This window comes from Peromyscus californicus, unplaced genomic scaffold, assembly GCF_007827085.1.
Source record: "Peromyscus californicus insignis strain IS unplaced genomic scaffold, ASM782708v3 Scaffold_9__1_contigs__length_137607984, whole genome shotgun sequence".
Lineage (NCBI taxonomy): Eukaryota > Metazoa > Chordata > Mammalia > Rodentia > Cricetidae > Peromyscus > Peromyscus californicus.
Window position 1 is genome coordinate 14,645,632 of NW_026294617.1, and position 15,107 is coordinate 14,660,738.

General features: G+C 44.6%; 1 protein-coding gene across 9 annotated transcripts in view; it reads left to right on the plus strand.

Annotated features, from left to right (window-relative positions):
* Positions 1-15,107, plus strand: part of Sox2 (SRY-box transcription factor 2) — a 621,552-nt gene that overhangs the window by 430,527 nt on the left and 175,918 nt on the right. The window lies entirely within an intron of this gene.

The following is a 15,107-nucleotide window of genomic DNA, read 5'->3' on the forward strand; positions in this document are numbered from 1 at the left end:
TATCAAGCGGCTCTACCGTGGGGCCATCACACCAGCCCTCTCTTATCTTTTTCTCTCAACTCCTGGGTTATTGTCCCCCTGCCCCAGTCTGACAGATTCTCAGTCCCCAGGGCTCTGAGCTAGTCTTTCTTCTTTGACTGCAGAGGAGCATTGCATGTATAACTAATTGTCAAGAAGCGGGAAACGAGCCATGGTTTCTGTTTTCAGACTCCAAATGACAAAGTTACTTAAGTGTTGTCTGTCACTGGAACTCTGCTTTGCTTTGTGAGATTGCTAGGCACTAATGACGAGAGAATGTGTGCAAAAAAATGTTTGTACACAAGGTGGTGATGTTAGCAGCTGCCATACTTTTATCCTGCTCAAGAACATGAGAAACAACAGCAGACTGTCTCCCTGAGTGATCACCAAAGGGTACATTCAGCTGTTTGCCATGGCAGCCAGTCCGCACGGCCGAGTTGTGGGAGAGAGGGGATGGCAGGCTGAGATCAGGCTCAAAGGGCAAAAGAATTCTTGCCACAGTCAGGGTTTGGGAGCTTGGCCTGGTACCCACTGGATGTGGAAACGTGCAGGTCCTAAACCTGAATCAAGGTTGTGTTTGTATTTGAAATAGACCGTCTCTCAGATGGCCTTCTCCTCAAAGTTCCGACTATACACAGTTTCCTGTCTCTGGTCTTCATGAAGCCTTGATCTACTGAAGCTATGCTCCTTTCCTTATGTACACCCTGGGTAGAAACTCAACTTTTACTAGTATAGTCCAGAACCATTAAAAAAAAAAATCAAGGTTTTTTTTGGTTCACAAGGTAAAGTGTTCATCACGCAAGCCTGATGACCTGAGTTCAATCCCTGAAGCTCACACAAAGGCTGAAGGAGAGAACCAACTCCACAGACTTGTCCCCTGATCCCCCTACATGCACACCATATACACGCAACAAGAAGACATGAAAAACTTTAAAAGTAAATCCTTGACTATATGTCATAGCTTTGGTTTTTCCTAATCAACACTACAACATATGCCAAACCTAAGCCAGCTCATGGGGATGATGCCCACCCAGACACAAGTAATTAATTTTATTACATAGGAAATACCAAAATTCATCTATTCGATAGTAATGTGTATTTTTTTCATGTATTTCTTATGGGACATGAATGAGTATGACGTCAGGGAACAGGGTTTGTTGCTTAGGAGGTAGGCAGCCTGTGTGCCATGAGCCAACAATCTCCAGAAGATATGTTTTCAGCTTTAAGATTCTCTCTTCGTGGTGAAAAGGGTAGCGGTTGTTAACTGCTAGCTCGAAAGAGAAATAACTGTTGGTAATCATGGAAAGATGAGTCTGAAACTTAAATACAAAGGGAACGGAAGCAGTGCTGTCTGTAGATTGTGGCCCTGGCTTCTTGTCCCGGCTCCGTTCTGAGGTGTTGATTTGCTTGGGCATGCTGTCAGCCACCTCTCACCTGGGAGAAGTGATATCTTATCAAAGCCCAGACAGCTCCCCTTCACCACAGACAGATAACAGGGCCTTTCAATTTATCATATGGAAGTCTAAAAGAACCATGGGAACGATTGGTCAGCTGACAGCTTGACAGACAGCTTGACAGCCCTTGGAGCATCATGGGAAATGGCTGTCAGCTAATTTTCAGAGCAACCAGAGAGATAACCTTCAGAATGGGGAGGAAAACAAAAATCTGAATATTTGTATATGATCCAGCAGCAAAACAGTGTTCACTGATGATAATTGTGTGAACCGGGCAGCTGGAAAGAGTTATCAAACCTGAGAGGTTCCCGGGCATGGGAGTGCCCCCATCTCCTTAGAGGTCTTTTACCCCTTTATTCAAACGTCATTAGAAACATACTTACATAATCCAGAGCTCGTGACACAGGCTAAGTATGCAGCTGCCCACTGACAGTGCCCTGGTGTTAGTCATCTTTCCTGAAAGCGTAATTGCCTATGTGTCATTTCCAAAACAGAGTTGGTTCATTACAGCTCTAAGCAGAAAGCCACTTCCTGAAGAGTCACACAGGTCGAATTTTATACTCTGTGTTAACCCAGCCCTGGAAGGTCACAGTCACCTTCATGGGAGAAAGCAAGAAACAGAAGCCAGCTGAAGAGCGCTGAGGAAAGCGTATATATTTACACATTCATTCATGCAGCCAACAAACACTGAGCACTTACTGAACCTAAGCATGAAGTGGGGGAGGAGAGGGGCCGATGGGGAGGAGGAGGAGAGGAAGAAGAAGAAGACCCAGCTTTCAACTTGCCCGTGGTTCAGAGCCAGGGCAGACAGTTAAGTGAGAGGGGCTGCGGGGAGGTCAGGCCCATCCCAAGCTCGGCAGCTGAGGCCTGTACTCCGCGGCCAACTCATCTCCTGCTTATGCCCTCAAGTGTGCTACACATGCTCTAACTGGAAAAGATGCAACCTGAAAAAGTGGGACTTCAAAGAAAAAATAAGCACTCCATGTTTACCCACTTGCCAAGAGCCACCTAAAGTCACAGCATGATTCTAGAAGCAACAGAGAGGCAGAAGGATGCAGGTAGCGTCCCCACAACTGGATGGGACCCTGACATCACCTCAGGCCCTTAGATAGTTGAGCTACTTGTTTTCAAAGCAAACACTGAAACTCTTTTTATTTAAAGATAGTATCTACCATTTTGAAAATTGGAAAGAATAATACAAAGACCCTGATGTCAGCTGTTGACAGTTTGCTGCCTTTGTGGCCATCATATACCTGTCTCCTCTCTGTCACATGTATGTACAAACGCTGTATTTAAGCCATTTAACAGTGAGAAAGAAGGTGGCGCTGTGTCTGGCTTGTGCTTGTACTCCTTCATGAAGCCTGGGGATGTCTTTATGTATTAAACATGAGGGACAGTGGATGACATTGAAGGCAGACCTTGTCTTTGACTTTTCAATTTGTTGTCGTGTATAAGCTGGCATATACCATCTATCTAAACATATCTTATAGCTTAAAACATGTTCACCTTGGAGCCAACAAGGTAGCTAATGAGTAAAGGCTCTCGAGGACAAGCCCGGTGACCTGAAGAATCCCCAGGAGCCACATAGTGGAAGGAGAGAACCTGCTTCCACTGTCCCCTTTCTTACACACACACACACACACACACACACACACACACACACACGCACGCACGCACGCACACACAAATAAATGCTTTGAAAGAAAACCAAAAATGTTCATCTTTCTGAAATACCTGCTCAGTCAGTCCATGAGTAAAGAAATTATAGTGAAGATGTCACATGAGGTTACAGAAATGCTTCAGGGAATGCTGGGTGTTGTCTTGCTCTAGGACAAACACATCAGCCTTTCACATTGGACAAGGAAAGCAAGGATATTTCTGGAAAACATTCTGCCACTGGCCCCATTCATACTGGCACCATTTGACCACTTGACACTTTGGGGATAGCAATCAGCTTGAACTCACATTCCAACATGGTCTTCCAAATCCAGAAGTGCACAGCCAGACAATCCAGATGGGCTGTGAGAGTGGCTAGCATCCCCCAGGCCTGGGAAGAGCCAGTCAACGACTTAACTATTGACAATCAAATGGCCTACGTGTAATTCTTCACAAGAAGATGCAGTGTTTGAAGGAAAAAGTGCATGTGCAGTTTGCAAGACAACCCACAATGTCTGGGTACCGCCCAGGCAGATCTAATAGGTGGGGGTGACAAAAAAACACATTGTACTTATTTCAAACTGGGAGAGCAAGATGTGGGAGGGAGATACGTCATAATTGATCCATGGATCAGATCCAAGTGGCTACGGAGCGGCTGAATCTAGAATTCTGAATCAGAGCTGTGGTTAACATGTCTTTTCCTTTCCCTGTTGAAATAAACTCATGAACATGGAGTCCTAACAGATCCCAGATGCAGCTCCCTGCTCACCTGATATGAATTAAGTTTCATTGTTAAAGACTAATGGAGTTGTCCAAGCTGACTAAATGGGTAAATATAAAACCAGCACCAAATGGCTCATTACATGTTTCGTAGTAACAGCAAAATTTGCTGTCTGGAAACAGAATACATCCCTGGAACTCCAGTTAGACTCACGCTTTCCCAGAAAGACATTTGCAAGCTAAGAATCCCACAAGAATTGTGAGGTCCCCACCACTGGAGAAAGTTCACATTTGCTGAGGGATGGAGAGACATTTTCTTCAGTGATGTAGCTGCTGGAAAGGTGTCCATGTTCTTGTGAATAACACGCCAGCCATGCCCCTGGAAGCAACCCTACTTAAACTAATTGAATCACCAAAAAAAAAAAAAAAAAAAAAAAGGAGAGAGAGAGAAAAATAAGAGGGGCTAGCTGAGAAGAGAGAGATTAGCAGAAGAGGGAGTGGTGGGGTGAATGTGATCAAAATACATATGTACATGTATGAAAAATCATATGAAGCCCATTATGTTTAATTAATATATACTAATAAAAATATTTTTTTAATTCCACAAAAAGAATGACTTAGTGTCATAAAACCATTTAATTTGTGTAATGTGGTTACCCATGCCATGATCTTGGCACTCCCAAGGCAAATGCATATGGTTCTCTGTGAATGTAGGCCAGCCTGGTCTACACAGTGAATTCCAGGCTACCAGGGACTACACAATGAGAGCCTGTCTCAAAGAAAACAAAGCATGTAACTTAGAAGATGCTCCCTAGGCAACCTCGCTGTATATCCTGATGTGTAAAGTGAGCTACTGAGCTGCTTTGGGAAAGGCATGAGGTCATGGCATTGGCTACCAGTTGCTGTATGAACTATGTACTGCCACGTGGACCCAAAGCAGATGACGTTAGTGATGGTTTGGCTCAGAGTACATGTCATTTCCCCTGCAGGGGAACCAGGCATCCCTGTGACCCAGATTAGAACGTTAGGGGTTTCTGTTAGCCCTCCCTCTATGGAGGCATCATACGGTGCTTCCGATGTGAACGATCTGTGCATTCTTTACCTTGTTTTTCAGACATCTTACCAAATTTGCTAGATTGTGGCATTTTTTCAACCCCCAATCCTTTCTTTTTCTCTTCTTTTATTATTGTGTGTTTGTGTACACATGGGGAGGGGCATGCCACAGCACACATGTGGAGGTCAGAGGGGTCTCCTTCCACCTTTATGTGGGTTCTGGGCATGAAGTCAGGCTAACAGGCTTATCTTGCTGGGTGATGAAGCATTTATCTACTGAAACATCTTTCTGGCTCAAAAAGCTTTTCCTTTAAAGTACCCTACTTCATGTAAACACTATGACATTCACTTGTAAATTATTAAAAATCCTGACTAGTACAGTGAAAAGTGAATTAAAGTTTTTGTAATTGAACTGGGTATGGTGGCACATGCCTTTAATCCCAACCCTTGGGAGGCAGAGTCAGGTGGATCACTGTGAATTAGAAGCCAGCCTGGTCTACAGAATGAGTTCCAGGGCATCCAGGGCTATGTAGTGAGACCTGTCTCAAAAAACAAAAACAACCGAGAAAAAAAAAAAAAAACAGAAAAAGTTTTCTAACTTCTGCTGGGTGTAATAAACCAAGTCTGAGGCGTTTGGGATCATCCTTGGCTATATATGGAGTTCAAGGCCATACAATTCTACATGAAACCTTCCTTCTCTCAATTTTTTAAAGTCTTTTTTAATTTATTTTTATTTTTTATGTACATTGGTGTTTTGCCTGCATGTGTGTCTGTGTGAGGATGCTGGATCCTGGAGGTACAGACAGCTGTGAGCCGCCACGGGGGTGCTGGGACTTGAACTTGGGTCCTCTGGAAGAGCAGTCAATGCTCTTAATAGCTGAGCCGTCTTCTCTCCAGCCCCTCAATTTTTTTTTAAATTCAAAATGTTCCATACTGTATCAGCTAGTTTGTTGTTGTTGTTTGTTTGTTTGTTTGTTTGTTGTTTTTCGAGACAGGGTTTCTCTGTATAGTTTTGGTTCCTGTCCTGGATCCTCACTCTGTAGACCAGGCTGGCCTCGAACTCACAGAGATCCTCCTGGCTCTGCCTCCCGAGTGCTGGGATTAAAGGCATGCGCCACCACCGCCCGGCTATTAGCTAATTTTTGTGTCAGCTTAGCACACACTATCGACATCTGATAATAGGGAACTTCAGTTAAGACAATGCCTGTAAGACTGGCCTGGAGGCAAGCCTGTGGGGCATTGTCCTGATTAATGATTGGTTCAGGAGTGCTAGCCCGCTTGGGTGGTGCCATCCGTGGGCAAGTGGTCTTATAAGAAAGCAGGCTGAGCAAGCAGTGAGGAGCAAGTCAGTGAGCAGAGTTCCTGCTTGGGTCCCTGCCTGCGGGCTCCTGCCTTGAGTTCCTACCCAGACTCTGTCAGTGGCACTTGGAAAGCATAAGCTGAAATAAACCCTTTTTCCCCACACTGCTTTTGGCCATGGTATTTTATGACAACGACGGAAACCCTAAGATACATATTCATCATATTTGGTCTGTTCCTCTCCAGCACTCCGGGTGGCTGGCCAGGGAAGGGGTCTTGTTTAATTTTTACAAGATGTTTAAAAAGCTCTCTAATTGTCTACGTACTAAAATGTAGCAACCATACCAGAGAATCTACCTGTGCTCATGCTATTATGCATTTGAAATTTTCTCTCTCTTTTTACAGCTTAAAAGTTTTGGTTTTCTTTTTTCAATTAAAAAAAAAATGTAATAGAGTAAAAAGGGGAATCTGATATGTCTCAAACATTTGCTATTAAACTGTTTAAACTGCATATTTAAATTTCTGTACTATGCTTTTAATGTGAAAAGCGGTTTCTAGCTTTGTATGAAATACTCAAGAGTTATGATTTATGATCATCCAGAGGTATATAATAAAGTTTCTGAATTTGATATGGTGAATAATCACCAGATTATAAAAAATAACTTAGCCACCAGTCAGTGGTGGTGCATGTCTTTAATCCCAGCACTTGGGAGGCAGAGGCAAGTGGATCTCTATGAGTTCAAGGCCAGCCTGGTCTATTCCAAATTTATGGACTCATAGACCCAAACATTCTCATCACATCGGCAACTCTTTCAGTCCTAATCAGACAGAGTGAGTTCCAGGATAGCCAGGGCTACACAGAGAAACCGTCTCTCAAAAAATCAAATAATAATAACAACTTAGCCTAGGGGCTGGAGAGATGGCTCAGTGGTTAAGGGAACTGGCTGTTCTTGAAGAGGGCCCAGGTTTATTTCCCAGCACCCACATGGTGATTCATAATCACCTGTAACTTCAGTTCCGGGGGATTTGACACCCTCTTCTGACCTCCACAGGCATCAGGCACACATGTTGTGCACAGACATACATACAGGCAAAGTATTCATATGCATAAAATAAAATAAATAAATCTAAAATATATATAAAATAAAATAACTTAGCCATTCACGGCTCAGCACCCACTTTAACAAATGCATTTTCATAAACCACCTGTCTCAGTCAGGGTTTCTGCTGCTGTGAAGAGACACCATGATCATGGCCACTCTTATAAAGGAAAACATTTAATTGAAGGGGCTCGCTAACCATTTCAGAAGTTCAGTCCACTATCATCATGGCAGGGAGCATGGCAGTGTGCAGGCAGACATGGTGCTTCCTGAAGGAACAGCTGAGAGCCCTAAATCATGCAGGAACAGAAAGTTGACTGAGACACTGGGTGATATCCTGAGCACAGGAAACCTCAAAGCCCACCCCACCACAGTGACACACTTCCTCCGACAAAGCCACACCTACTCCAACAAAGCCACGCCTCCTAGTAGTGCCACTCCCTGTGAGATTTTGGGGGCCAATTCCATTCAAACTGCCACACCACCCTTCAGATGGATGAGAGGAAAGTCTTTGAAGTTAGGCTTACACTGATCCTTACAGTCTTGGGGGCATCAGCATTCAGCCCTGCTAGGGCGTTCTGCTGGGCGGTAACAATATGGGAAAGGGAAGCCCAAAACGGAAGACACAATCATAGCTCACCCAAGGAATCATTGCATCTGTACTTAGGCAGGTGACTAGTTCAACCCCTTCTCCCACCGGTGTGAAATTTTACAGGCTCAGCTTTCCACAACTTGTTGGTTCAATTCAAAAAACAAAATGGAGAACGACTAAGGAAAGCATCTGAAGTCAGTCTCTGGCCTCTGCATACACGTTCACAGGAACGTGCACGCATGCACACATACACAGGAGCATGCACAGGCACACATGCACCAAAAAAAAAAAAAATCCTTTGTTCCTCCTCTCAGTTAAAAACAGTTTACTTTTTGTTATTTTTTCTCTCCATCTTCCTAGGATTCTCCGTGACTTGGTTTTCCCAGCCATGAAACAGAGACAGTTGTACCTTAGATTTGCTGTGAAGGTTGACAACCCTGCCAGCATCCTGGGACTGTTTCTAGTGCACACAAAGTGCCCCGTTGCTAGTGGGGACCTCAGCGAACCCTTTCCCTTCAGTGACACAGAAGTATAAGCCATCACACTGGTGTGCAGAGCCTCTTTCCTCTGGCTTTGTCATTCACAAGGACCCAGGGCAAGAGGAGTCCCAAACAGAGGTCTGGGCACAGCCAGTGCTAGAAAGCATGAGTCTTCCAAAGACCAGAAATAATAATAATTATTGCCTGGCTTTCTATAATGCTAAAAAAAAAATTAAAACATAAACACAAATTCCGTCTTACAGCATTTCCTACACTCCATGGAGCAATGGTGGAAAAATTGGAGGCTGTGTTTTCTAAAACACTCACACAGGCATCTGAAAGCTTCCAGAAGTTGCTACTGTGAATTACTCTCAAAGCACGGCCCCAGAAAGCATCCATTTGGTGCAGGTGATTAGTGTCTTCAGGGGGATTGCCCCACTAAATTCTCACAGTCTTACTTAGGTGGTGTTGCCATCATTATCTTGTTACATTTTTGTCCTGTAGGCAGGAGCTTAGCCTGCCTATGGGTAAGTGGCTCAGCCAGGGTTTCAGGGTCTGAGGGGCTATAATTCCAAATGATCTCCATGGAGCCACTCTGCTCATACGGACGGAACTTCCAAAAGTGACAGGGAGGTAGGAAATTTCAGGTAGACAAGGGGAGTAAGTTCTCGAGGACTGCTGTGTGCCTTGGTGTCTGTCCATAATTAATGGCAATGGGTCCTGCCGTTGAGAGCACATAGTAAGTATTCTTTCCCACACAAAACCATCACATGTGGGTGGCTACATACATGTAGCCAATCTACAATGTAATATATGTCAAAATAGAATGTTGTGTGCCATGAATATAATTTTGTCAGTTAAAAATTTTTAATCTAAAGCCCGGCGGTGGTGCCGCACGCCTTTAATCCCAGCACTCGGGAGGCAGAGCCAGGTGAATCTCTGTGAGTTCGAGGCCAGCCTGGGCTACAGAGTGAGTTCCAGGAAAGGCACAAAGCTACACAGAGAAATCTTGTCTCGAAAAACCAAAAAGAAAAAAATTTTAATCTAATTTTTAATATTTAGAGTCTAGATTGAGGCTAGTGGTTGTCATTTTTTAGCTTCAGAAACCTTTTATATTCTTTAAAATTATTGATGATATCAAAGAGCTCTGGCTAATATATCTATCAATATTAATATTTTTAGAAAGCAAAATTGAGAAGTTTTAAAATATCTGAATACTTAATAATTAAAATAAGTACAATATTCAGTAATAACATAACTAATATTTATCTTTAAAAATAACTTTGTGAGAACTATAACCAACATTAATATTAGAAAAAATAATATTTCCTGAGATGAGAGGCATTATTCTATTTTTTTTCATGTTTCCATTTTTATTTGACGTTTTCTAATGTAAAAAGGGAAGGCAAGATTCTTAACCTCGGTAGCTTTTTTGAAGCACAGTTGCATATGCTTCTGGAAAGGGCTGTTGTCCATCTGCAACGCTGATGCTTTGAATATCTTTGAATGCAAGCATATGCTTGAAAAAAGAGGAGTGTTCTCAGGGACTCAGGGTGCTGTTCCCTGATTCTACACCCCAACATGACAGGTGAATTTCCTGGTGGCATTTGGAGCCATATCCATCAGTGACCTATTGACATGGCCACACTGAAGCACCCTGGTTTCCTTGGAACCTTTACATACTCACGACTTTGAAGTGCCACATGTTTGTCATTTGGAAAATAGCAGTTTACCTCAGATGTCCCTAACACCAATGTATTTCATCATGCAATATTTAATAATCAAACCACACTGATTAAGGCCACCTAGAATCTCATCCCCAAATCTGCTTACTGCTCAAACATCTGTACCAGCACCTTCCATAAACTGCCATCTGACTCCAGCACACAGAACTGCTTTGTGGGTACTTCTATTTGGTCATACAGAATGTTGGAAGAGACCTGTACGAAGAAGCTAATAAAATTAGTGATTTGTATTGTTTAATCGGTGATATCGGCTTTTTATTCTGGGGTGTGTAAGTGAACAATGCAACAACTAACTGTTGGTGTCATTTGCTTAGTAGTGTCCCACCTTGTGTCACCAGCCAATTCCAATGCAGTTTCGAGCAAGTGGAGTCGTGGTGTTACCACGGAAATAAGTTGGACTTCATAGACCCACTGAAAAGGCATCAAAGATCTGCAGAGCACACTCTCAGAGACAATTACCTAAAATCATACCCTCCCTTTGCCAATCAAATATCTCCTAAGCAATTCTGGCCGAGTAGCTAAAGCCAATAGAGAAGCGGAATGGGAAGACATTGCTTTGCTCCTCAGTTCCTGATTCTTCTCATACTACAAAGCTCAGCAAAATTTGCATTCCTCACATGTAACAGAACTTGCACTTTCTTCTGAAATCATCTGCCTGGATTAGCATGAACCGTCGTCTGTGCCTGCAAATTACTATAGCGTCTAGAAAGGCCGTTTGCAATACCTTAAGAGGAAGGGAGAATAAACAATAAGATTTTTCTCAGTCTGTAAATTAGTCACTGTGTACACACTGCTCAGCAGGTAAAGTCATTTAGGTCGATAGGGTGTCTTTTACTAATCAACCTCTACATTAATTTACTAATTTCTCTGTGCCTCCCAAAGTGAGAACTCTATTCAGATGTGTTATTTGTACTTCCTCATTTGAATAGATTATGAATATATTATGATGCAATTAAATATACACAGACAGTGAACACTAGATCTTTTCCATAACTAATTCAGGAATGAATTAATATATGTTGCTTTGAAGCCAACTGTCGTGACTAAATGACAGAATGGCTCTGCTTAAACCTGAGAGAAGTTCCTTTAGTGTGGGCCATTGTGCACTATTTCATTCTAAAGCTTTCGTCTTAAAGTAAAATTTAAAAGTTATCCTAACTAATCCTTTTTGAGTAAAGGTTAAGGACCTAATCCTCCAGCTTTATAAATCCACAGTGTCTAACAAACTGCATTCTTGTTTTGCTTTATTCAAATGAGCTCATAAAGGTTCTCAGACAAGAAGGCTTGCAGCTTGGTACAGATGCCTTATGATCCTGGAACCTTTGCCTCTCGGTTTTTAATATGTCACTGCTTTGTTAAGTCCTGCTTTTTCTGTTTGCGATCTGCTAGTCAGAGACAGTGGGGGCGGGGGGGGGGGGGATTTCACCAAATTTATTACTTTGTATCATAACACTAAATAACTTTATTTGGAATAAAAATGTAACTGAAATACTGGGTCTAGGGGCATGGCTCAGGGACAGGGTGCCCACCTGGCACTCACAGGCCTGAGGTCAGATCCTTAACTTTGCAAAATAAAATTAAATTTAAGATAAAAATGATTTATTGAAGTGCTATTTCTTCCAGAGGAGAGGGGGTGGATGGGTAGAGCAAAGCGTTGCAACTTTAGGGCACACCTGTTAATTCTCCATGATGAGGCCAGCCAAGACCTTCCTGCACAATGGAACAGACCCTCCTCTTCCAGGCAGGATGGTGTTTTCTCAGGTCCCTGGAACTTCCTCCTCTGTCCTTTGAGAACTCCTCATCAAGGGTGGGAGGGAACTTGGATGTACATCCCTTTCTGTGTGTATAGTCTTGAGGCATTTGCCAGCATGTTACCAGAGAGCTAATCTCAGGAAAGCCTTTCAGGTGAGGAGAAACTGCTAGGAAATGTTCACTAGAGGATATTTTCACAAATAACTTGACAGATACTAGGACTTTGGATAAGTCAATACAAGGATGGCTTCTTAAAGGGACTAAGGACCCTGATGGTGTGCCCTTTAAATACTGACGACTTCTGAGTAGTAGGTTTTGGGGGTTTGTTTTGTTTTATTTTGCTTGAAAAAGCTGTAAAATTGTAGCTGTATGCTTGACTCCCGGAAAAAGGAAAATGGAGAGAAGAGGGAAAGGGCACTATGGGTTTCCGTTCTCAGAAGGGCGGCGGTGGTGCACGTCGTTAATCCCAGCATTTGGGAGGCAGAGGCAGGAGGATCTGTGAGTTCGAGGCCAGCCTAGTCTACAAAACAAGTTCAAGGATAGCCAGGGCTATGCAGAAAAACCCTGTATTGAAAACAAACACAAAAAAGACCACACACTGCCGGGCGGTGGTGGCGCACGCCTTTAATCCCAGCACTCGGGAGGCAGAGCCAGGCGGATCTCTGTGAGTTCGAGGCCAGCCTGGACTACCAAGTGAGTTCCAGGAAAGGCGCAAAGCTACACAGAGAAACCCTGTCTCGAAAAACCAAAAAAAAAAAAAAAAAAAAAAGACCACACACTTAGGGGAATAAAGTGAGTCGCACAGATTCACCAGGTGCCTGAAATCCAAAAGGGAACGCAGATGTGACACTGAACTTAAGTCAGAAACTCGAATTACTGCCAAGATTTCTGGGAACAAAGGGGTCGGGTGAAGCAGGACTTGGGGCTCAGGACAGTCAGAGTCACCTCCTTCATGCCCTCGAGGGTTCGGCCGCTCTGGCCTGGTCTCCCTTCCCCAGGATAATGGTTTCTTCTGTGAATTATCTGTCACTGGGGGCTCCTTCCACTGCAATTGGTTTCATTTCAGGATGAGAGTTAAAAGATTTATATGAGAACAGCAAGATGATGCTCCAATAGTCCTCCAGGAGCCAGTCAGCAACCTCCAGTGACCCCGTGTTCTGAAATAAGGGTCCTGCCCCGGGTCTCACTTTTCTGTCACAGCAACTGTGAAAATACGATGGAATAGAAGCTGTTACTTGAGTTCATGGGAAATTGGTGGCATTTTATTTAAATGTTGCTCTTTTCTCCCAGTCTGCTATTTGTTGTTGATTTTTTTTTTCTTACATGATCTAATCTCATGGCATTTTAATAGAATTGTGCACCTTCAGGAAATTTTAATGTAATTTGTATTATTGACCTGAGACTACAAGAAGTGTCATTAGCAAACAGTAAGCAATGTCTAAGTGAGTTTTATTATTTATCACAAAGGTTTCCCCACCATCTCTGGGCAGGTTAGTCAATTGTGCTAAAAGCGCTCTATCTGGTGGTTTATAGATTGTGGTTATTTTTCCTGTTCTTTTAGACATCGTAAAGTGCATAGAACCACGATTTTTTTTCTATTTAAGTAAGGAATGTCTTCCTTTCTCCTTCTGAATGGCAGTGAAGGTCAGCTCCATTTCACAAAGCTGAGACTGTTGGGTGAAGCTGAGTTGAACATCATTCCCTATAGTCTCGTTGCTGCTTTAAATGTCCATAGGGATTTGTTGGCAAGAACTGATAGATCTGGGTCCAGCACCCAGGAGGCAGAAGCAGGAGGAACATAAATTCAAGGACAGCCTGTGCCACAGCCTGAAACAAACAAGCAGACGCTAGCAGTGTGTACCATCGGCTTCTGGAGGACACTCAGGGAGGCAGCATCGGTAGATGGGTGGGTAGGAGGCGTGGTCAGGGAGGCAGCATGGGTAGATGGGTGGGTAAGAGGCGTGGTCAGGGAGGCAGCATGGGTAGATGGGTGGGTAAGAGGCGTGGTCAGGGAGGCAGCATGGGTAGATGGGTGGGTAGGAGGCGTGGTCAGGAAGGCAGCGTGGGTAGATGGGTGGGTAGGAGGCGTGGTCAGGGAGGCAGCATGGGTAGATGGGTGGGTAGGAGGCGTGGTCAGGGAGGCAGTGTGGGTAGATGGAGGGGTAGGAGGCGTGGTCAGGGAGGCAGCATGGGTAGATGGGTGGGTAGGAGGCGTGGTCAGGGAGGCAGCATGGGTAGATGGATGGGTAGGAGGCGTGGTCAGGGAGGCAGCATGGGTAGATGGGTGGGTAGGAGGCGTGGTCAGGAAGGCAGCGTGGGTAGATGGGTGGGTAGGAGGCGTGGTCAGGGAGGCAGCATGGGTAGATGGGTGGGTAGGAGGCGTGGTCAGGGAGGCAGTGTGGGTAGATGGAGGGGTAGGAGGCGTGGTCAGGAAGGCAGTGTGGGTAGATGGAGGGGTAGGAGACGTGGTCAGGGAGGCAGCATGGGTAGATGGATGGGTAGGAGGCGTGGTCAGGGAGGCAGCATGGGTAGATGGATGGGTAGGAGGTGTGGTCAGGGAGGCAGCATCGGTAGATGGAGGGGTAGGAGACGTGGTCAGGGAGGCAGCATGGGTAGATGGATGGGTAAGAGGCGTGGTCAGGGAGGCAGCATGGGTAGATGGAGGGGTAGGAGGCGTGGTCAGGGAGGCAGCATGGGTAGATGGAGGGGTAGGAGGCGTGGTCAGGGAGGCAGCATGGGTAGATGGAGGGGCAGGAGGCGTGGTCAGGGAGGCAGCATGGGTAGATGGATGGGTAAGAGGCGTGGTCAGGGAGGCAGCATGGGTAGATGGGTCGGTAGGAGGCGTGGTCAGGAAGGCAGCATGCGAAGATGGAGGGGTAGGAGGCGTGGTCAGGGAGGCAACCTAAATGTGTGTGTGTTTGTAGCTTGTTCTTTCCCGATGAGACCAAAGCCTTCAGCCTCTTTCTTTCCACCCATCTTGCTGAGAGCTTCCCCAGAAGCCCATCTGGCACTGTACCTTTATGAATGGCTCCCTGGGGTCCTCAAGAACTCCACAAGAGTTCACTGTAAGTCTGAACATCCTGCCAGGCTTTAGCTGTTCACATGGCTACTGATTCTTACATTTCTTTTTTCTCAGAGCTATGCCGGACTGCTCAAATGAGACAGCAGAGTCTCATTTCCTTCCTCTGGTGTGGGGGGTGGCAGGGAGGGCAGGAATTGTTGTTTGTTTTGTTAATAAG